Source organism: Pongo abelii, chromosome 2, assembly GCF_028885655.2.
Source record: "Pongo abelii isolate AG06213 chromosome 2, NHGRI_mPonAbe1-v2.0_pri, whole genome shotgun sequence".
Lineage (NCBI taxonomy): Eukaryota > Metazoa > Chordata > Mammalia > Primates > Hominidae > Pongo > Pongo abelii.
In genome coordinates, this window is record NC_085928.1 from 29,893,751 (window position 1) to 29,918,373 (window position 24,623).

A 24,623-nucleotide genomic window follows, 5' to 3' on the forward strand; every position below is an offset into this window, starting at 1 on the left:
CAAATACTCATACCTTATTCCCATCTAGTTTCACAGCATTGATACAGCACTGATGACACTTGGGGAATGAAAGTTTTGGGTTTTGTTTTATATCAAAAAGTAAAACTAAAACACAGACATTAAAGGCTGGCTCATCAATTTGGTTCCCAAAGATTCCATGTTTAATCTAAGCCAGAGACTTCTGCTTCTCTGACCATTTCCTGAGCCTTGATCATTGCATTGCCTTTGGATCTGTGACTACACCCACTTGGAGTCTGCAGTTGCCTGTTTTCAGCATGACTCCTCCTAACTCTGCTCGTTTAGAAATCCCATTTTCATTGCACCCTCCCAGCTGTAGTCTTGGCCTATGAAGAACAGTAATGTGCATTTTAAAGGATTCTGTGGCCTGCCTTTGCAATTTACTTCCCATGGGAAGAAAAGATTCTTCTGGGTCCTGAAGCAGAACAGAATGAGAGATAGGTGGGTCAGAGACACACACATACATGTGTCCAAATCAATACTAGCTCTTACAGTCTTTTGAGCCAAAAAGACCCCAGCATAATGAAGGGGAAGGAATTCAATGTCATCTAGCGTAGGACAGCATTCAACAATGGTTTGCACTCACCAGGCCATCAAACTTGAAATTAAAGCTGGCTGTCTAGGCTAGCTCATTGAATACAGACTAACTGGTGAGTACTATAGCAATGATTTCAGTGAGATCTGAATTTCTGAAATTTCCTCTTAAAATGTTTTTTTCCTCTCTATCCTCTGAGGCATGTATGTGCTGAATTTAAATTAATTTTTTTTTTTTGGTTACTGAGACAGCAACACTGAAAAGACATATAGGGTTGGACCACATAGGGTTGCAAGATAAAATCCAGCATGTCCAGTTGAATTTGAATTCAGATAAACTAATAATTTTTTAGTACAAGAATATCCTAGCCCTCAGACATACTGAAATTCAAATTTAACTGGGAATCTTGTATTTTTAATTGCTAAATCTGACAACTCTATGGGTAAGAGCCATTGGCATTCACTTCTTTTCATATAAAAGAGACTTTGCTGCTTTTTGCAAGGAATAAAAAGAAGTGGTTGAGAATTAAGGTTATGACATGAGATTGTGTGGGTTTGAATCACGTCATCTCTACTTAATGACTATGTGACTCTGGACCAGAATTAGCCACATAATTTATGAAGTCAGGGTGCTTCATCAGCCTCCATTCTCTTGATTTTGGTATCAGCTATCCAGACACCCAAAGTTTCACTTCCAAAGAGATGCCCAGTTGCCTGAGGGTGATAGATGAACTAGCTGTTTGGCCATCACTTACCATGAGCTCTTAAATTTCTGCACCAGAACACAGAATGGAGCCTTACTGCCTTTTATCCCAATAAAGTCCAATGACTAATTCCAAATATTACATTTCTATAGGTGTCTATCATATACAGTCCACCATCAATATTATTTGGGGGTTTCTTTTTTTGTTGGCAACAGAAAGGAACCCAGAATAACAAGCAAACCATGGAGTTTTGAGGGAAGGAGTCTAAGGTTGCTCACACAACCTAAGGAAGGGCTACAGAAACCAGCTTCAGGAAGGAGAGGAACAGGAGAAGCAACATCAAAACCCAGCTTAGAAGCCTGATATCTTCGCACCAGATCCTCACCTGAAAGTCCCCTTTTGTATGTCAGCTTTCCAGGTTTCTTTTCACCCAACTTGAATCTAGATATTCTATTACTGGCTCAGAATGGTCAGGGTTGAGACTGAGAATGATAGCACTATCAGAGCCTGCAAGTGAATTTGCATGAGTTGGGCACACACTCCAGTTTGAGTCTATTGTAAGCTTTGTCTCAGCAACTCTACTGTTAGGACTCTGTTATAATAATCAGAGATGTAATGATTGTGTGAACAGGCTTCTTATTGCAGTGAAGATTTGGAAGCAACTTAAATGTCCAATGACAGGGAAGAAAGAAAACTATGATATGCAAATGTACATCATTTATGAAATGATTTTTAATTTAATGGATTTTTACTGTTATGGAAAATTCTCATATGAAATTTATAATGCAAGTCAGAATTTTACAATAATGCCTTTTTGCAAAGGAGTTACATAAAATACACTAAAATATTGGAACTCACTAGTCCCACCCCCTGGAGGTAATTGTGCCCAGTTAAGTAGCCTCCATTTTTCTGAGTCTGGAAATTATCTTTAACATTTTTCTGAGTCTGGAAATTATTTTTAAAAATTAAAATTTTGATTGCTTTTGAACCAAATTCCTCAGTTGGCTCCAGCTTACCTTTTAAAGTGAATGTCCTTTGTTTCCTAGACTAGTTAGTCAAAAGAAACTAACTTGGTCTACAATTTTAAGATCTACAGAAATGCCACGTCTTTCATGAAACCTCAGTCAACTTTTAGTGATCTCGCTTGCCACAAGATTCCTCTCCATCTTGCTTGTACCAGTCATTAAGCACTTATACAACTTTATGTGGTTAGTTTCAAAAGCATGGGAGTGTTTTAAAATTTCACGATTGTTTTCATCAAGGTAGAATGGGGAGGGGAAGGCAGGCAGCAGAGGAAGAAAGAGTAAGGAAAAAATGGACTATTCTAGCTCAGAGATGCTGAAGAGTAAAGAAAATTTGATAGCCAGATGTAATACAATCTTTGATTAGATCTTCAATCAAAAACTTGCTACAGGGCAAATGGGTGTGCTTGTCACTCACTGGGTTCTTATTGAAATATGCTGGTGCTATGCTACAAGTCCAAGGATCAAATTTTGAGAAGCAATACTCCAAAGGGCATTTTGAGGCCTATTGGAAAAATTTCACTGTATTTTATCTAATACATCAGTGTTTCATTTCTACAGTGTGAGAAGGGCATGTGATTATATGAGGTAGTTTTTATTTGTAGGCTATATGTACTAAAGTGTTTAGGGGTGAAATGTCATTATTACTGTAACTTACTTTCAAATGGTTCTGCAATAAAATTATATACATAAATATGTATATGAGGAGAAAATGGGATAAAATATTAACAATGGATGAACCTCAGTGAAAGGCAAACAAATGCTCACACTTCTGTTTCCTTCAACTTTTTTTTGATTTTGAAAAATCTTCAAAATATAAAAACTATGAAATGATAAATAAAAATACAAATCCCCATAGAGGTTGAGTCAATATATCTGCAGTGAGACCTAGGAGCCTGCATTTTAACAAACACTCCAGAGATTTCCATCACCAGTTGTACACAGACCACATTTTGAGAACAATGTTCTAGACGGCAGTGGAGAGCACTGTTTGCTTGATGACATATTCTCGAACCGGCTGGGGTGTCCAGGTTTGAAACACCCTAATAAACTGTGGCAGCTGTAGACTGTTTGCCTAGCAGCCTTTGCATTCCCCTTGTCCCTCTAACAGCACTTTCTTTCCTTGGGGACCTCGCCACAATTCACAATTTGAGGAAATATGGACAGAGAAGACCTTCACCCAACCCTTATCTTTCACAAGCAGGTATTATATATGTTTATATGCTGAACAACGAAATGCCCTAAGTTTAGCAGGTAAATGGCATACATTTATTATCTTACTATCTCTGTGGATTAGGCATCTTGGCACAGCTCAGCTTGGTCCTATACTCAGGGTTTTTACCAGGCTGCCGTCGAGCTGTCAGCCAGGGTTCCAGTCTCATCTGAGGCTTGGGATCCCCTTCCAAGCTCACTTATTGTTGGCAGAATTCAGTTCCTTGCAGTGGTAGCACTGAGGCCCTCAGACCCTAGAGACACCCACCATTTCACATCATCCCAGTTTCCTTCTTCAAGTCCATCAGGGGCCACTGCTTTAAGTCTTTGAGTCTCTGCTAAAGGACTCACTGGACTTGGTCAGGGCCACCCAAATAATCCCTTTTGTGGTTAATTCAAAAATCTATTGCTATTGCTAATTATATCTGCAAAATTCCTTTACCTTTGTTATGAAAGGTAACCGTATCAAAGCAGTGACTATCCAATCATATTCACAGGTGCAGCCCACATTAAAAGGTAGAGAATTACACAGTGTGTACACTGGGGGCAAGAATCTTGGGGGCCACCTTAGAGTTCTGCCTGCAGTGGTCCTACCACAGCCCCTGATGATCACTTCCTGGTATCCAGACTCTTGTACAGTCCTTTCCCACACTGTACCAGGGCTGGTCTGTATAACCAATAGACTACAGCAGAAATTATGATGTGTCTCTTCTGATATGAGGTTATAAAAGACACTGTGGCTTCCATTTTGGTTTCTTTCACTCTCTGATCACTCACTCTTGAAGAAGTCAGCTGCTGTGCTGTATGAATAGCCCCACAGAGAGCTCATATGGCAAGGAACTGAATCCTCCCACCAACAGCCTCATGAATGAGTTTGGAAGCATTTTCTCCAGCTCCTTCAGATGATGGAAGCCCTGGGCAATACCTTAACTGCAACCCAATTAAAGACCCTGAGCCAGAATGACCCAGCTAAGCTGCTCCCAGATTCCTGTCCCTCAGAAACGGAGATGATAAATGTTTGTCTTAAGCTGCTGATTTTTAGAGTAATATGTTATGCAGTAGTAGATTGTTCATAAATACCTGACCCAGGGCTGACTAATCGAGGAAGAGTGAACGATGCCTGTGTCCCTCTTCCATAGCAATACGGGAGAAGCACAGGTGCAGTAGAAGTTAACACGCCCACAAAGAGAGGCGCAGACATCAAGAGTGGGTTGATGATGCAAGATCAGCAGTGGTAATTTTTCAGACTCTGGACCGGACCCAGTCAGTTGTGAATTAGTGCCATGCCTGTTGTTCCCAGTATCATGAGCCAATACATTCCTCCACTCCCCTTTAAGTTCAGAATCTTTGAAGTATATTTAGACCTGCTGAAAACATTTTGGGTCTCTGTCCAACTCCAGCAAGCACAAATTTATACCGATATGCAATGTAGTCAAGCCAAAGACAGTAATTTGTGCTGCCCACCCCTCCCCCACTTTGATGCCTCTGATTAGGCTTGAATCTGATTTCTGTCATTTGCAACCAAGAGTTTTGACTCATAAAACCCCCTATAGGATCAGTTTCATGACTCATTCAGGACGTTTCTTTTTTTAGGGGCTCTTTTCCTCCAAGGTCATGTTGGCTGATCCTGAATCACATGTTAGGTCATGCTTTTCAGGTTTCCTGGAAAGTAAGTTCTGTTTACTTGTACTTCTAAGAAAGCTCCTGTGGCACTTTCTTACAGGGAAGTCTTAACATGCTGAGAATATAGCAATTTGACTAAATGATCTACATTTATTCCAGGGTAAATTTCCTCTATAGTGTGTGGCTTTTTGCATCCTAACTTAGCTAATCAAACACTCTCTGGGTACTGAGCCAACTCTTCATGCTGAAGCAGCCTGAGCAGTCATTGTGGAGAGAAACACAATCAACAAATCCCACGCATGAATCCAGCACAAACTCTGATTCTAAGATGTAATTTCTTCATACTTGCTGCTCTCAGTGCAAAAGAGTCTTTAGAGACCCCACATTTAATCCACAATTCCGCCTCCTCCCAATTCTGAACTGCAGCAATGAGTGAACACAAATTGAGATCTTTCCTGGCGTGTCCCCTTCCCTATATAACAACTACTACTGCAATTTTCTCCTAAACACCCCAGCACCACTATCAAAGTGGCACATAGATAATGCAGCTTAAAATTTATAATCATCAGACAAAGTAAAAAATGCCACTCCTAACTTCCCTCCCCCATAATTCCAAAATTTACCATTTCTCAGAATAATATAGTGTGCAAAGTCTAAATTCACCTCAACAGCATCATCTCTTACTATTTGGATTCAAAGCCCAGGTCTATTTAAAGCTGTGTACTGTTGTCCAAGTTACCTAACTCCTTTTTGCCTCAGTTTCATATCTAGTAACAGGGATAATAATATTCACTTCCAAATCACTGTTATAAGAATTACATTAATAATATTTGCAAAGCAATTAAAATGTTTCCTGGTCATGCAGTGATTTTCAAACAAATAGCTGCACAGATAATACTGAAATCTCATTGTATATCTCCCTACTTACCATAGGAGGTGCGTTCTAGGCTTTAGTATATTCCACATCACCATCACCGTCTGTGCAGGGTTAGTATTCTCCTACATACTGTGTGGATAAAATTAGATTAAGGTGATCCCAGAGTATCAACGCCCCAGATGACTAGCAAAATAAAAACAAATTCCGTTTGGAAGAAAATATTATACCAAGCTGAAAATTACTTTTACAACTTTTTTTTTCTTTGAGACAGAGTCTCATTCTGTTGCCCAGGCTGGAGTGCAGTGGCGTGATCTCAGCTCACTGCAGCCTCCGCCTCCCGGGTTCAAGTGATTCTTCTGCCTCAGCCTCCCAAGTAGCTGGGACTACAGGCACCTGCCACCAGACCCTGCTAATTTTTATATTTTTAGTAGAGACAGGGTTTCACCACGTTGGCCAGGCTGGTCTCGAACTCCTGACTTCAGGTGATCCACCCACCTCAGCCTCCCAAAGTGCTGGGATTACAGCATGAGCCACCATGCCCAGCCTCTACAACACTTTTGCAAATACAATGTCTGACACACAGTAAAAAATAACCAGGCACTCAGAGACAAGAAAACAATCAAACAGATAACTGAAAATAAAACTCACGTGCACTTCAGATGTTAGTTTTTAGATATAGACTTTAACCATACTTTTTTTGTTCAAAGAGACCATGATAAAGAACCAAACAGAAACTACAAGAACTGGGAAATAAGTGAAATTAGCAACAATTGATTTAACAGCTGACTAGACAGTTAAAGAGAACCAGTACCCTGGATATTGATCTGTAAGAAAGTATTCAGAATGAAGCAAAGAGAAACAAAGGGATGGAACATTAGAAAGAAAGATGAGAAACAGAGGACACAGTGAGAAGGCTTAAGTGAAATCCTAGGAAAAAGAAAGGAGAATGTGTAGGAATTATTTGAAGAAATAATGAAGGACAATTTTCCAAAACTGAAAGACATTAATTCACAGATTCAAGAAGCCCTATAAACCTCAAACAAGATAAACAACCAGGTACCTCACCAAAAATGTTAAAAACCAAAGAGAAAGTAACTTTTAAAGCAGTCAGAAGGCACAACAGAAAAGGCAGGTTGCCTTCAAAAGAGCAACAATTAGGCAAATACCTGACTTTTAAACAGAGGTAATAGAAGCCAAAGATGAGAGAAAAATTTATTCTAAGTGATCAAAGAAAATGGCTTCCAACCCAAAATTGCAACCCCCAAATTATAACTTCCAACCCAAAATTGTAGCAAAAATATTTCAAGAATAAAGTGAAATAATTCTCAGACACAGAAAACATAATTTGAAGCCAGTAGAACTGCACTAAGTGAAATACTACAGGCATGTTTTTCAGGCAGAAGGAAAATGATACCAGGTGGAAGCTCAAATTCAGGAAGGGATGAAGAGTTATGAATATAGGGCAAATTTAAATAAGTAGACTAGCTTTCTCCCCATGGATGCTGCTGCAGAAACATCATTAAAGTCTCTCTTTCCATAGCAGCCATGTCTAAGTCAGAGTCTCCTAAAAAGCCTGAACAGCTACAGAGGCTTTTCATCACATAGTTGATCTTTGAAATAACTGATGAGCGTTTCTACAGCCATTTTGAGCAGTGAGAACTCTTATGGACTGTGTAGTAATGAGAGACTCAAACAGCAAGCACTCTAGGGGTTTTGGGTTGTCCCATATGTCACCATGGAGGTAGATATAGCCATGAATGCAAAGCCATCTTATATGATTTTGCTGTATCCCCACCCAAATTTTATCTTGAATTGTAGCTCCCATAATTCCTACATGTTATGGAAGGGACTCAGTGGGAGATAATTGATTCATGGGGGCAGTTTTCCCCATACTGTTCTCATGGTAGTGAATAAATCTCAGGAGATCTGATGGTTTTGTAAAGGGAAACCCCTTTTGCTTGGTTGTCATTTGTTCTTTGCTTGCTGCCATGTAAGATGTGCCTTTCACCTTCTGCCATGATTGTGACACCTCCCCAGCCACATGGAACTGTAAGTCCATTAAACCTCTTTTCCTTTATAAATTACCCAGTCTTGAGTATGTCTTTATCAGCAGCATCAAAATGGACGAATACACCATACAAGGTGGATGGAAGAGTTGTGGAACCAAACAGAGCTGTCTCAAATGAAGAACTTCAGAGACCAAGTAACTGCTTAACTGTGAAAAAGATTGTAGTGGCATTAAAAAAAAGACACTGAAGACCATCACCTAAGAAACCATTTTGAACAGTATGGGAAAATTAAAGTGACTGAAATCATGACTGACTGAGGCAGTGGCAAGAAGAGGGGCTTTGCTTTCGTAACTTTTGATGACCATGACTCCCTGAATAATACTGTCATTCAGAAATACCATCCTGTGAATGGCCACAATCATGAAATAAGGAAAGCCTTATTGAAGCAAGAGATGGCTAGTGCTTCATCCAGCCAAAGAGGTCAAAGTAGTTCTAGAGATGTGAGTGGCGGTCGTGGAGGTAGTTTTGGTAGGAATGACACTTTGGTAGTAGAGGAAACTTCAGTGGTTGTGGTAGCTTTGGTGGCAGCCGTGGTGGTGAAGATATGGTGGCTGTGGGCATGGCTATAATGAATTCGGTAGGTAGAAACAATTTTGAAGGTAGAGAAAGCTATAATGATTTTTGGCAATTACAATACTCAATCTTCAAATTTTGGGCCTATGAAGGGAGGGAACTTTGGAGGCAGAAACTCTGGTTCCTATGGTGGGGGAGGCCAATATTTTGCCAAACTACAAAACCAAGATGACTATGGTGGTTCCAGTAGCAATAGTAGCAGAAGGTTTTAATTATTGCCAGGAAGCAAAGCTTAACAGGAGAGGAGAGCCAGAGAAGTGACAAGGGAGGTACAGGTTACAACAGATTTGTGAATTCAGCCAAGCACAGTGGTGGCAGGGCCTGGCTGCTACAAAGATGACACATTTAAGACAATACTCATGTACATGGGCAAAAAACTGAAGAACTGTATTTGTGACTAATTGCATAAGAGGTTATTTTAGTTTCTGTTTGTGGAAAGTTTAAAGCATTCCATCAAAGGGTTTTAATGTAGTTTTTTGTTTTTTGCACCCATGCTGTTTATTTCTAAATGTAATAGTCTGGTCATGACACTGAATAAATGTCTTTCTAAAAAATAAATGAGGAGACTAATGACAATAATAAGGTTTTAAATATATGAATTTTAAACATAAATAAAACACACTGACATTCATATTTTAAATACAGATTAAAGACAGAATTAAAGTACCTAATAATGGCTTAAGACTTTAGAAGGGGCTAAAAAAAAGTGAGATGTCTGAAAGGAATATAGAATCTTTTCATTGCCCACGAAAATTATAAAATACCAATTAATGTAAGGTTTTAAGAACCAATGAAGTATATCATAATTTTGTGGTTCACAAGTAAAAGAACTGTAGAATGCATAACTTCTAAAGAGGTAGGGGGAAAAACAGAATTACAAATTTGCAGCAAGGCCCAGAAAGAGGGAAAATTTTAGAGCATATAAAAGCCCTAGAATAGATGAGATGAATAGAAAGCACAGAGTAAGTCAGACACAAAATAACTCATACTGTATGATTTGAATTACCTGACATTCTGAAAACAGGCAAAACTTAACTGTACTGTTTAAGGATGCACACTTAGCTGTAACACTAAAGAAAAGCAAGGACAGGATTACCATAGAAGCTAGAAGCTAGAAAGTGTTTTCCTTTGACAGAGACAGAGAAGGTAGTGACTTGGAGGGGACATGAAGGAGCCTTGTGAAAGCCTAGGAGTGCTTGATTGCCTGGCAAACCAGGTGGTTATCTTGTGGGCTTTTGTTTTGTGTTGATTCATTTAGCTATGTTTTGTGCACTTCTCTGTATTTATTCTATTTTCACAAAAATATTAAAAGTATAAGGAAGATCTAAACATGCTGATATAGTTAAATCTTCAGAAATGTATAGTTAATAAAATAAGGCATGGAACAGCAAAAATGCTCTTGTTATGTGAAAAAAGCTTACGTATTCATATATATGCTTGTATTCACATAAATAATTTCTCAAAACATATGTAATAATAAATTTAATCTAGTCCACTGTCTCTGAGAGGGGAGACTAGGACTCTGGTATTTATGAGAGGAAGGGGCTAATTTTTATCTGTATGCTTTTACTGTGAAAATAACCTTTGAATTATATTTAATAATAAAAAGATTCACCAACCTGTGAGTTAACTATTAAGACAAAGTAGGGTTACCATTTGATGAAATCATTGTTTTCTAACAAAGAGTGCATTTTGAAATCTTAAGTCTGGCATTTTTAACCAAAAATTGTAACTCACTGCTAACTTTGTTCAAAAGATGGGTTGAATTTTCACAAGCAATAAGAAAAGAAAAGTGGCTTTTATTTTAAATGGATACCCATGAAGTGATTATCTTTCAATTTCCCTCGCATAAGTGGAGGGGAGATAGGTATAGATAATTCATTTTCATTTCAGTTCCCTTCTAGAACCTTGTGATGTTTTCCATCTGCATTACAATAGAGCACTACTAAAACATGGAAGCAAATTTAGGGTAAACCAAATGGCTAAATTTAAGAATCTGCCACAAATCATGAAATTGTCCTTTAGGCTTTTAGTTATATGAACAAGTAGTTTAGATCAGAATCCAATAATATGAATAATCTGAGTTGTCAAAGCAATTAGAACCTAGTACGGATTTCAGGGAAATCCATTTACTAAATAAATGGGAAAAGCACCCATTGTTGACAAGGTATGAAGAAATGAGCCCACTTAGGATTTCTGGGTTAAGACAGCAGCTTAAATACATGTTTCTAATTTTGTTTCTTATCTCCTTAACTCAATAAAAATTTAGGGAAGGGATTTTTATTTTCAAATTTTTTAAATGTTTGTGGGTACACAGTAGGTGTATATATGTACAGGGTACACAAGATGTTTGGATACAGGCGTGCATGTGAAATAAGCACATCATGGAGAATAGGGGTATCCATCCCCTCAAGCATTTATCCTTTGAGTTACTAACAATCCAATTATACTCTTTTAGTTACTTAAAATTGTACAACTAAGTTATTGACTATAGCCACCCTGTTGTGTTATCAAATAGTGGGTCTTACTCATTCCTTCTATTCCATTAACCATCCCCACCTCACTGCCCCGCAACCACAGAACCCCCACTATGGGAAGGATTTTTTTTGTTTTTGTTTTTTAAGAAATGGATAAAGCAGAAAAAGAGGCGAGGCCGAAAAAACAAAAAACAAAAAAGTCAGCAAAAATTTGGAAACTAGAGAAAAATGGGCAAGTAGACCCAAGAAAATGAATCTCTAGTTAATGGGAAAATGTGAAAGTTCACCAACTTGTACCATATAGTACTCAAAAGACATAGGAACTGCTTTGGAACTGGTAATGGAAAAAAAAAAAAGACTAAGATAAGAAAACCTCATAGGAAAGCTGTTTCTTACAGCCATCCAATGCAGGTGGGATGAACCTCTCCCAATTAACAGGTGAGACATCCTGACTGATGACACCTGTACACACCAAGCGGTGAGAACACATTGTATTACATCATGGAACTTTCTAAACATAGTGGGACAACACCCAGGCTAGTCTGGAATGAGCTTGAGAATGTTTTGAAAGCAAGAATGAGAATAAGTAGACTTGGTTTTTATCATAGGTAGGGGGTGGGATGAGGGAAAATCCACTCCCCCACATAGGTTGAACTTTCTGCTGTGTCCAGGGGGCAGCACCAGCTTTCTTACCAGCTTGCTCAAATGTGGGGCAGAAGAGGAAGGAGGAGGTAGGCATGAAAGCTCTCAGCAGTCAAAGATAAAAAATGGAGTCAGACTCTATTAAACGATTTAAGAAGTTAAACCCCCTAGATCCTCTCCTGCACTCCACTTTACTGAAAAATTGTCCCTTTCTTTGGAGAAATCCATGGAGAAACAAAGCATAATAATGTCTGAATTGATGGTCCAGGCACAGATTAGAGTTAAGGTAGAGGTTAAGACTAATTTATCAAACAGATATCTAATGCTGAATACAGAGACCCAGCCCATCCCCCAGCCTACATCACCCTCCAGTGACTTCCACCTGAGAGGCATGGCCCACAGTCCAAGCTCTTAGAGCCTCCAATAAGCTTCCTTCATTCTTAAGCAGATATTGAAGGATTACCAGATACCCTGACGAAAGCTGTCACAGAAGACTGAAATAAACGAAACCAACCTTCCTTACAAAAAGACATCCTGGAGTAAATAAAAATATGCAAGCAAGCGAGGGTGAAAATCAGCAAAACCAAATGAAATAAAACTATAACTAACATCTTCAGAGAGATAAGAAAAAGTTACATTCATAAAAAGGGAACAGAATGGCATAAGAAATTAACAGAAAAGACATCTTGGAATTGAGAACATAAGAGCAGAAGTCATTAACGGGGTTAGAAAATAAAGTAGAGAATGTCTCCTAGACAGTAAATAGACACAGAGGCAGAAAATAAGCAAAAAAGATTTTTAAAATCAGATGACAACTCTAAAAAATCTAGAAAAAAAGAGAAAACAGGAAACAGGGTAGAAAACAAAAGTATTTAAGAAAATTTTCCAGAATAATAAATGAATTGCTATTACTGAAAAAAAGCTTACTGAATAAAAGTGGTGGATGAAAGCATTCACACAAAGATACTCCATTTTGAAATTTCAGAAAACTAGGGAAAAAGAAGAGTCCATCAACTTCCAGCAGAAAAAAGCTAATAGAAAGGGCCAGGAATCACAGTGGCTTCAGACTTTGCAACAGCATGACTTGCCAGCAAAAAGAAAATGCAACCACATCCAGAATTCTAAAGAAAAATTACTTGTAACTTGCAAGTATGGTCAAACTCCCAAACTTGGGAGGGCAGAATGACATTTCCAGACATGCACTATCTCAAAAACAGAATAAATGTATTACCCATCCTCTCTTTTCAAGAAGCTATGGGAAAATGTGCTCCACCAAGATAAAAGTATAAACCAAGAAAGACGACGACGTGATACAGGAAATTAGTTCAAAATAGAAGAGGAGTCAAGGGATTCCTAGGAGGATGGTGAACAGACATTCCAAAATGCTAGCTGGAATCTGGACCATACTGGAGAGGAGTGAGTCTAAACGGACATGCCTCTGCCTGTTAGAACCGTGATCCCCACTGCTTTGGCACAGTCTTTTTTTTTTTTTTTTTTTTAAACACCTGGAGAAATGTTCTGGCGAGACTGGCCCGGATACGAATCTAGTGATCTTGACAATTTGCTAATAAATTCCTTATTCTTTTTTCCAGGTCCTGCTGCCTAAATCAGCTGTGGACATTTATTCATTCTACCAAAGTGTTCTGTTATCACTGACTTCTGTGAGCTGGAACAAGCTTAGCAGCAAGAAACCCAGGGTAATTCATGCCACTCCCACTGATCACCTGGTTAGTACCTGCTTTGCATTACAGTCCTTGCAAATGTATGGACTGTGGTGAGCTTCACGGTCTCTCCCTCTGAATACACCAGAAAGCCCCCTTATAAAGTCCCAGGATGCAGAAGACTGCAAGTTCATCTTGTCCTAGACAACTTTACCTAACAGTGGTGACCATACTCTCCTCACACAACTAGCTTTGTATTTGCCACCCACATTAAAAAAATCTATATAATATTTAGGACTACATATAGTTATATATACATACAAACTCTATTATTTAACTATTAAAACTATGAAGAAAACCAAGGGAATGCATAACCCTAAATTCTAGATGATTTACCTGTGAAGAGGGGAGGCACGAAGAAGTATGATGAGAATCAGCAAATGCAGGAGGATTCTATTAGGTTGGTGCAAAAGTAATCGTGGTCTTTGCCATTAAAAGTCATGACAAAAACCACAACTGCTTTTGCACCAACTTAATAAATTCTATTTCATAACCTTGGTGGAGGATTCAAGGGTTAGGTTTTTTTCTGTTGTTCTTTGGACTGCACATTTTACACATAATTTCACACGCAGAAAATAAAAGGAAAAGAAATAAGCCTACTCATATAGAAATGGTTCAAGTGTAAATTGGAACAAACCTCCTGGCTGACTTCTTGGCAACAAATATCAAAAACCTTAAAATTGGCCATGCTTTTTAAGCCAATAATTCTTCTAGGAAATAGTCTATGAAAAGTTGGACACTGCAAGGTATACAGATTTGCTAAATCAGAAACAGTGAAAACTTAGGAGCCCAAAATAACCTATCTCGCAGAATTTATTAAAATAAGTGGGATATTCATGCAATTGACCATTATGCAGTCATGACATGCTGTTGTTTACTGTCATGGGTAAAGTTGACATTATACTGAAATTTACTTCAAATATGCATAGGCTATGTGATATGTACATGCATGCACGGGGTGAATCTGCTCCCCAGGGATGGTTAGTTGATACCTGAAGAATCCTATTCAGAGCAAGCACTCCACAAATCTGTGCTTTAGAAGCAGCTACTACAAGTGCTTCAATGAGAACTAACTCCATCAGTATCAGGTTTGCTAACTAGCAAAAGAGATACTCAAAACATTTTATTGTTGGTAAAATGTACAAGCACATCTGCTCTTGCATTAATAGGAGTATGATAGAAATCACAAGAGCGGTTAGCACTAGAATATTTTAGTATCTGCCTCTAGTAAACTTGTCATGAAAGGAACTTCAAGTACCTAAAAAAACGAGCTTGGCACATCACCAAGTTTTGCAAGAACGGGTTTTGTGACTCTTTATGGTCACTTGCTAAATGTGTGTGTGTGTATTATTTTGGGTTATTCAGAGAAGCAGATGCCAAGACAGAATTATTGCAAAAGATTTATTGGTAGAATATCCAAGAAGGACAAGAAGGAGCTGAAAAAGGCAAGAAGAAGCTTAAGACCATAATAAAGTTCTAACACTTGTAAAAGAGTTGAGGAAGGAAGGAAGATCAAGTGGGAAGAGTCTCAGATTAGAGTGAGGTTCCAAGAAAGCTTCAGCCTGACCAATGGAGAAGTTGTATGCCAAAGTCATATGACTCTATTTTCCTTCTTTAAGTCAAGTACATGATGTGGTGTGAGAAAAAAAAAAATAAAGTATTTTACTAGCTATCACTACAGTTTCTTTTAGCGTCTTTGCCTCTTTCCCACCCAGGCCCTCATATTCTGAACTATCTCATCAAGGCATGTTCCTAAGATACCATAAATAAGAAATAAACAGGAATTTCGGATGTGGGAAGGAGAGAAGAGAGAAGGAACAGAGAAAGAGCATAGGAACAAGGTAGTCAGTGGCCAAAGAACTTAGAGCTGCCTTGTGAGTGATATTGTATGTGTTTGGGGAGAATGGAGCTATTTGCGAAGTGGAGAAAAGGAAATAGCTACAAAATGAAAGAAACGAGATGTCATAACCAATGTTGACAAAGAGACAAAGATAAATATGAATCTCTGGGGAATTCCAGGAATCTTGGAGAATGCACTTCCATATGGTGTAGGATGGAAGTAAAGCTGATCTAAAGTAGGTTGTAAGAAGCAGGATCAACACAACTTATAGCTTAAAGACAGACACAGGCAAAATATATGTGGGTAGGAAAATATTTGACAGCATGAATAAAATGTTAGTATTGTTTCTTTACAGGATAGAGTTGTGGATTTTTTTTTCTTCTCCATTTTCTAATTTTTCCTCAATGAACATGAATTAGTATAATATGAAGAAAAAGATGTTGGGGGAAAAGGAAAATAATTTGAGTGATTGTGTATTTCCAGCAATTAGACTGAGCATTAGCTAAGTGCAGGCATTGTTTTCAGCACAGTTTCCAACATAATTGGTGAATTATAAGAGAACTCCATAGAGAAGGTCAGTTTACCCTGTAACCCATGGATGGATGCACTTTGCAGCTAATGCATCCTGGTAGACATATTTAGGAGACCATGTTTGTCAAAGTAGAATTTTTAGTTAGGATTTTATCCGTGGCCATTGATGATGACTGGCTATACCCTCCATGAAAAGCTATTGTCGAGAACCACTCTATTCTGCTTTATAATGAGGTCTGAAGAAAAATATTGCTCCATAACGACGAAATTCAAAATTGGCTATAGTCAAAGCTAATACTGATTTTTTTTTTTTTTTTTTTTTTTTTCCCGAGATGGAGTCTCACTCTGTCACCCAGGCTGGAGCGCAGTGGCGTGATCTCAGCTCACCGCAACCTCAGCCTCCTTGGTTCAAATGATTTTCCTGCCTCAGCCTCCTGAGTAGCTGGGATTACAGGCATGTGCCACCACACCTGACTAATTTTCTATTTTTAGTACAGACAGGGTTTCTCCATGTTGGTCAGGCTGGTCTCAAATTCCCGACCTCAGGTGATCTGCCTGCCTCAGCCTCCCAAGGTGCTGGGATTATAGGTGTGAGCCACAACGCCCGACAATATTTTCTTTAATAAGTAATCTCCCAGGCTGGGCGTGATGGCTCACGCCTGTAATTCCAGCACTTTGGGGAGGCTGAGGCGGGCAGATCACAAGGTCAGGAGTTCAAGGCCAGCCTGACCAACGTGGTGAAACCTTGTCTCTACTAAAAATACAAAAATTAGCCAGCTGTGGTGGTGCGTGCCTGTAATCCCGGCTACTTGGGAGGCTAAGGCAGGAGAATCACTTGAACCTAGGAGGCAGAGGTTACAGTGAGCCAAGATCATGCCACTGTACTCCACCCTGGGCAACAGAGTGAGATTCCATCTCAAAAAAAAAAAAAAAAAAGAAGAAGTAATCTCCCTACTATCCTAGGCTACCTCACCCTCTTACAGATTTGATTAATCAGGATTCTATTAGTAAACTTACATCCTGCCTATGTAAAATAATAAAGTACCAACCTCAAGGGCTGGGACATCTAGATGTTCCCTTCTTCCCTCACTGCTGCTCACTCCTCCACTTGCCTGCTTAATTTCTAAAGCCTGTATAGCCATCATTAATCAGCAACAGCTGGGACTTTAGACCACCCTACTAGAGGATAGTGAAGAATATGTCTATACTTTAAAAAAAATCCTGGTTAGAAATGTCACAGAGATCCTAGTTGCACACTGTATATCCACTTCTACAGATTCCTTAAACTCTATCCTTGGATTAAGCTGGATCACAGGAAGAATATGTGCTGTCACTGGCCACAGTGTCTTTCTATAAAGACAAAAGGCTCCCCTTCTTCCAGGTAGACCCTGCCTCCTACCATGGTACATGATTTGGTGAGAGGAACCAGGACTGGATTGCAGTTTCTATTTACCCCGTGAGCCTAGCACACTGTTTAATCTGGATAACTGTCCACAACAGCCATGAGTTTTGTGCTTAGAAGACATTAACTTAGTCCCATGAAGAAATCCTTTCACTAAGTCATGCTTCACCTCTAAACTTTTTCTATCCTCCTATCTCTCCAGCCATAGTGGACCAATGTTCAGAGCTTTTTGGATTTCATGGACCAGTTACATTCCTAAAGAAAATGGCTTTCGGGAACTGACATGGGGTTGCCAAATTTTATTTGGAAAAAAAAAATAGGGCCTAAAGTGTGCAATTTAGTAAGCATAGTAATTTCAAAATAAAAGCCAATATTTCTGGAGAAATAAAAGCTGTTTACCTAAATCCACATTTTTCCTTTGATAAAGTAAAGCTTAATCAGTGCATTGGGATGTGGTTGACCTAGCTGTAACTGCCTTTCCAGCATCCTCTGGGTCCTTCTCTTCCAAGGTACACCAGTTGTCTGCAGGTTCTCCAGCCTACCCCATCACTTCTCTTGGTCTCTGAACCTGGGTGATGCCTTTTAATCTTTCAGGTCTTAGACTGGGGAGTCAAGGAAGGATTCTAAGCCAGAGACATTTAAGACAATTTAGGAACTGTTAGTTTTCCATAAATGATACAAAAGCAAAGCATAATTAGTTATATATCGACAGATTTAATATTTATCATGCCTACTATACTGTGAGCTTCATGAGAATAGCATTCACGTCTACGTAGTTTTGCCTCTGGCACCTGACCCAGTATCTGGTCACCTTAGTACTTGTTGTTAACCAGAGGAACTTCTTCCCTTCTTTCTGAATATTAAAGATTTTATAATTTGTTTCTCACCTTGCCCTGTTTCCAAGAATCTTAGACACAGGATTATACTTTATCACAGCAACTGTGTTGACTTTTCTGGCTGGAATATTTACTCTTTCCTCTTTCATCTTTTTTTTTCATTTTTTTTTTTTTACTGTTTGTCATAAGCTGTTCTAAGCTGTTTCAAATTTCAGAAACATGTAGGGTGTAAATAAATAAATAAAAGCCTTATAATGCAATAGCTCACCTGTTCCTGAAATAAAATGCTGACATTTCAAATGTTCCTTATTGTAAAGGTTAGATGACTAAATATATTCCTCTTCTGCTACCTTAGATTACCCAAATAAACATCCAGCACATATAAACCACACAAATAGATCAGGCTTGTGAGGGAGGTAGCTTTAAGGGCCAGGTAGATGTTTGAAAAATCAAGATAAAAGAAAACGCAAGGTATAGCATTCTAGTTTAAAAACAACCAACCAACCATAAGAAAACTAACACATATACTTCTATTTATGCTTATTATATGCCCTTTTAAAATACCAAGAGAAGCCAGCTGCCAGCTGGGGTGCTTTCCAAAGATTTTGAACAAGCATCACGACTCTATTCTCCCATGAGGCTTATATAGGTCTGCTCTTAACATTCTAAATGGATTAGAGTAGCTATCTCTAGTTTGGTAAATAATACTTAAAACTGGGCCAAACATCAATCAAGCTTCAAATTCTGATTATTTTCTAATAAAGAGGATTTAGCACAAAATATACAGAAGGCAACATATCCTAATTGGCTTAATGACTCCTTTAAGACATATATCACATGCAATGATAGGGTAGTTGCTCTGAGAAAGTACACTGACAGGGACTCTGGACACACATTTAAGCTATAAGAGACTGTAATTCCCATTCTATGGAACAGGATTCATCTTGGTCATATCTGAGGATTCTCTGATAGCTGAAGTTCTTGTCTCCAAAGCTGCAAGGCTCAATCAGAATGCACAGCACTTTTATGGAATATCCAGGGCTCAGCTCTGAACTCAAGGCTCTTCTAAGGGCAGAGAGGCAAGAGGATGCACCCCTGGCACACACTTGCTGAGCCCCCTTGACTTTAATTCCACAGGGTGAGAGCCTCTGATAAAATGCTTAACGTGGGTACAAAAGCACCATTTCCCACCCATCTGGGAAAATAAGGGTGTTTGTTCTTCTGAAGAGCTGAAAATAAATTTTGGCCCAGAGCTTGATATCTTGCTTAGTAGGACAGCAAACTTCCTATTCAGATAAGTAGGGGAAAAAAATCCCAATTCAGAGTGGCAGCCTTCTTTGACAGTGGTGACACCTGAGCCTCGGGGTCAACCCAGTGGGTGTTTCAGCAGGAAGCAGTGAGAGCATGGGCTCTGGAGTCAGGCTTGGCTGTGACTTATAGCCCCAAAATTTACAAGTGAGGTGACTCATAATATGATAATCTTTAAACTGTTTTCTTCCTTGTGAAATGGAGGTTCAAGGTGGCAGTGGATAAAAATAATATATTTCATCTTCACATCAACCGATGAAGTAAAATGTCTGGCTCTATAATAGGTACACAAATATTCATTCACATCCTACCACCCTCTCCTCACCTTCCCATCTTCTCAGCTTTCCTTTTGACCAGGGAGGTTGCAGGTGACATAGAGAGAGGAGCCATGGTGTGGCCAGGCCCAGCCTCAAGGCATCTGGGGTCAGGAAAACCCCTCCGCATCCCTGCCAACCTTCCTCACTGCCCAACAATATTCTTATCCTATTTAAAAATTGGGAAGCAATGAATTTCGATAATTTCAAGAACAGATTCAAAAGGGGAAGGAATCCGCAAACTGGAAAAAAAGGCCAGCCTAAGGATGTAGGAGTAGGAAAAGTTTTTTTTGTTTTGTTTTTTTTTTTAAGAGACAGTATAGGGCCATGGATTTGCTTTGCTCCTGCTGACAAGAGTAAGTGCTCACAAGAATATGGAATGCAGTGCTGCAGTTGTTCCCCCAATCTCCTCCATCTCTTTTTCCTTTGACCTCTTTCTCTGTATCAAGTATTCATAGACACAAATCTTAGTACAACAGATTGCCAGCTTGCTAGTGTTTGTGTGCACAAAAATAAAAAAAAAAATCAATCTGAACTCTACACAGCAGAAGTAAAGGTATATACAATTATGCCACATCACGGTGTGTACTAGAGTTAATGCTAGGAATGATGGAACTCAGAAGAGAAAGTGATACCTCCTCTGTGAATTTATCGTAGTCCCCAAAGATAATTAAATTGTGCATTTTAAATTAAGAAGGACTTAGTTGGGGTCTGGAGACAAAAAGGAGGGGTCTGATGAAGTCATCATAACCCTGAAAGACGTATGCTCGGAGTTCAGTTCCTGAATACTCTTAGCTTCGATTTCCACACTAGTAAGTTAGGACTGACTTGCCCAAGGTCACAGAGGTTAATGTCTATGTGGCAAAGAGTCAGACCTTACTCCATATCCAGTCTTTTCACTACCCCATGGATATAACTACAGGTAGGGTCCATACAGGACACCTGTTGTGCAGGACTTCAACCTACTTAGTCCACCTCTTACTCCAGCCACATTGTAGCAGTCGGTTCTGTGAAGGTTTTAACCAGGCAGCTACAGGGGCAGTCAGTGGCATTTTGCCTTGGTGTTGCACCACTGCCCAAAGAGCTCTGAAGCAGAGATTGAGAGTGCCACAGGAATCCTCTCAGCACCCCCACAACACATGCACACACAACCCAGAAACAGAGGAGGTAATATCCGTGGGGGCCCTGGAGAGGATGAATAAATGCTCCCACTCCTTGCCCTTGTTGAATGGTTCTGAAACATATTTACTCATGTTCTCCAGAAAATCCCCCAGGATTGAGCATAGTTCCCAATGGTTGGGATCCAATCAATAACACATCTGTGTTGACCTTCCCTCATTGCTGGTTTCACTCCCCCGAATCACAATCCTGCTCGTGGGTACCACAAGACTACCCACACCAGACTTTTTCCAAAATAAAGAATTGTGCATGACTCAAGCCTGAGAAAAACTGTCTTTATATAATTATCTCACAGAATGTATATTTCTAGTCTTAGAACAGACTTGCATTTCTAACTACCCCACAGGTATTGATACTCTTGAAAACTCTTGGAATGCCATATTACACTGGTCAGAAGTACAGTATCGTCCTTTTGCCATGAAGACTAGCCTCTCCAGACCTTAATTTTGGCAAGGCACCACTTTTCTCCTTAATTTCGACACGTTGAGTCCTCCCACAAGTGTTCGTTCCTCAAGAATGTTCAGCTGTTGTGTTTTTTTAGTTTCATCATCACTACATTGAAGCTCTGTTCACAACCTCCATTTCACCATCTCACCAGATTAAACAGATTTTCTCCATTCCCTCTGTAAAATATACTTAGTTCAGGTTCCCTTGAGGCAGAGCCAGAAATGGTGATTATCATGCAGTGGAATTACTGAGGGTGAGCTTTCAGGAGAAAATTGTAAGGAATCAAGGAAGTAGGACAGAGAAAGGGAAGAAGCCAAGCAAAAAATGAGCTTGGCTGAGGTCTGATCTCTATCTCATAGCATGAGGAGCACTGAAACCTGAGTGGCACCACAGACTTGCTCACCCTTGCTGCAAAGGGCCAGCTTGTCCTCAAATCAGCCTGTCGTTGGGCATGGTCCACCCCCGGGGAAACATCATAGCTTCCCAGGCATCTCTGGGCAAAGGTAAATCTCTGGAAAAGAGTGCATACAAAGGTCATTAGCAGCCAGCACTCACAGCAGCTGGAGTTTGGGTGCACCTGGCTAGAAAAGGGCATCTGGGCAGGACATCAACAGGCCCTACTGTTCATACTTTTCCCTGTCCCTTGACATAGCTAGTAGTCTGCAAGGTCCAGCCAGGGAGCAGAAACACCGCAGGTTTTTGATAAAGAAGAAATTTATTATCTTACAGAAAATTGGCCACATGGGTGATGGCTGGGAAGCAATAGGGGTGAGTGAGGCAATCCAGAAATTAGCAGTAACAAGAAGCTGCTATAACCCATAAGGCTGGAGGGACAACAGAAGAAGGTACTGTTGAGAGTCAGGACCATCTGGGGGGATTTAGAGCCACTACAACGATGCAGAAGAGAGGCAGCCTCTGCCAGGACACCTCAGGAAGTAAGAATGGTGAATGGGGGGCACGTGGCTTCTTCCCTCCCCTCTCCTCCAGCCCTCCCGTTTTCCGCTTGTGCCTGCCATTGGCTGGACATACACAGAAGCCAGAAGGAAAGGCAGTCTGGGAAATGTGGTTTCTTGCAATGTGGCACATAGCAGCATGAGGAAGGGCAGAAAAGAGAACAAGAACTGATAAGCAGACACTGACACACCGCTGTAGTACATCTGCACAATTCTGTTCATACCAAGTGAGTTATATACTTACAAAAACAGCTGTGTTTTGTCCATTTTCTCTGCTATTATGTAGAGTAGACTAGTTTGGGGACACAGACATCTCTTGAGATTAAAATAGAAGTAATCAAATCTATGTCAGGGCCTAGTTACTGCAATCAAATGTGTATATACCATGTGTGATTTCTCTAGCTCAGTTTCTAGTTCTCAACTATGGAAAAGACCAACCTTGAAAGCTACACTCCTTTCTCGTGCCCAATACCCAACCTTAAATCTAGAAAAAGGGAAAAGCTTTTTCTAGAGCTTGGCTCTAGAAAAGTTGGAGGATTTTTGAAGGTAGTATCAAGAATGCAGCTCCATTTCATCCATAATTTTGGCACAGACTGATTTACCAGGATGCTCCCCTCACTTGAATTTCCATTTTCTCCTTCTTATAACTGGGTAAATAATACTTAATGTTTGATATTACTTGATGTTTTCAAAATGTTAGCCATCACTTTAAATATTTCACTGTGCACTAAATAACATAAATAAGCATTAAACATAGGTCCAAATTTAGTTGGCATATTTACATGTGTCTTTATTATTTGCAAAGTTGCGTGAGTACTTGGGATTACTCAAGAGGCAATTTTGACAAAGGCCATCCCAAGGGGCTTAACAAAATGATTACAGGCTTATTAGAAAACACAGAAAGACAAGCTTCCCAGGTGTTGTTCTCTACTACTTGCAAATTACACCGCTGAAAAAAGACCATAGGTTTGTTATGAGTAGAACAATTTCCTAAGTACATATGCTAGATACAGACACATACCCCTATTTACACTTGGTAAAGTGAGAAACAACAGATTTCTGTAAATGTTCTTAATTCTATATTTCTTTAAAACAACATGGAAGGTCTATAAGTTACAACCCTCTACCAGATTTATAGTGCATTTTGGTGAATGGTAATACTATTTCTTATGCAAGAAATAGTATTTTTGTGTAGGAATATCTGCATACACTTGCCAAAACTTCATTTGTGCTAAAGATGATGACTGAATATGTCTTTTAAATGTTGTATTAAAATTTTTCTGTTCAAGGAATTTATACACATAAAGTAAAATATAGTAAAGCAAATACTCACCTCTTCCCCAAATCCAATTCTCGATGCTCTCAAGCTTTCAAATCAGCCTTGAGTTGTACTACAAGGGCATCCAGTTCTATATGTGCTGAGATGAGAAATCAAATCCATAATCATAACAAACAAGCAAATTTATTCTCACTGCCAATGTGGATGTGGGATGCAGTTCATTTTCAGTGACTAATGACTTGTGAGAATCAGAATTCAGATCATTATACTATGAACATTTCTCTTGATAATGCACATGAATTACTCTGACTTGCTAAGAAATTTCAAAAAAATTAACAATTAAACCAGCTGATTTTTTCCAATAAGAGGGGAACAATATGTCATTAACCTCTACAGAATATGATGGATGAAAATAACACAAATATATTAACAGATATTTTTGATGAATTTTGAATTCTTTGGGTATTTTTCCCCTGAAGGTAATATGTAAAATGCATAATTGCTTTTTATTCATGTAAGACTTATTTTTCCTATAAATATCAAAACTGGGACTAACGTGACATCTTTTATTAATTTAGCCTAATTTCTCTCTGGAAAAATATACTTTCTCTGATCTAGATAAATATAAGCGGTATAAGAATACAAATTTGGGGAGTCATGAGGAGGAGAAAGAAAGTGCTAATTTTTAAAAAGTAGGGGGGGGTATGTCAAAAGGACACAGGTATCAACTTTAAAGAGCCCATAATGTCCAACGCTAGAAATTTTAAGCAGCAAAATAAATTATAATATTGGATTATAACCCAAAGAATAAAAAATCCATGTAATATAAATAATCCACTAATGTGCATAAATGGTTGAATACATAACTTTTTTCCATACCAAATAATTTCAAATAATATATATAAACATACTACCCTCCTCCAAGAGGTGGGGTAGCTTAATTTCCCTCCACTTGAGTGTGGGCTGGATTTAGTCATTCAGTTCCAACAACCAGAGCATGGGGGAAAAAATAGTAATTTTATAATGGAAAACTCTGACAGACATTACTTTAACCATGTGATT

At 39.1% G+C, this 24,623-nt stretch overlaps 1 protein-coding gene across 3 annotated transcripts in view; it reads right to left on the reverse strand.

Moving 5' to 3' along the window:
- The window catches only part of HHLA2 (HHLA2 member of B7 family), a 140,769-nt gene that overhangs the window by 37,782 nt on the left and 78,364 nt on the right, over window positions 1-24,623 (reverse strand). The window contains exon 1 of one of the 3 annotated variants that reach the window (XM_054551561.2): window positions 23,616-24,011. The exons of 1 other annotated variant lie outside the window; for it this stretch is intronic. The gene's annotated coding sequence lies outside the window, so the exon portion shown is untranslated. Of the gene's footprint in view, window positions 1-6,041; window positions 6,193-23,615; window positions 24,012-24,623 lie in introns of those variants that run through there. One more of the 3 variants, XM_054551563.2, reaches the window with a different exon arrangement.